A 266-nucleotide genomic window follows, 5' to 3' on the forward strand; every position below is an offset into this window, starting at 1 on the left:
ACTCAAAAGTCCTGGAGATTTGTAACTTCATGTCAGCAGACATGGGCAATTTCCGGGAGTCTTCCACAGAACATTAGGCAGGTCTGAGCATGTGTCTCAGCTTGCCTTGTTGTCATTACTATTATCACTTTTGACTGTGTTATCATGCATCTTTAGTTTGTACAGACTGTGTTTAATCGTTAAAGTGGTGTCGTTTTCAGTTGTGTACAATTAAATTATTGCTACTTTTGATTGTAATCTGACACCCTTTGTAAGAATGATTGGTG

Source organism: Nerophis lumbriciformis, linkage group LG08, assembly GCF_033978685.3.
Source record: "Nerophis lumbriciformis linkage group LG08, RoL_Nlum_v2.1, whole genome shotgun sequence".
NCBI lineage: Eukaryota > Metazoa > Chordata > Actinopteri > Syngnathiformes > Syngnathidae > Nerophis > Nerophis lumbriciformis.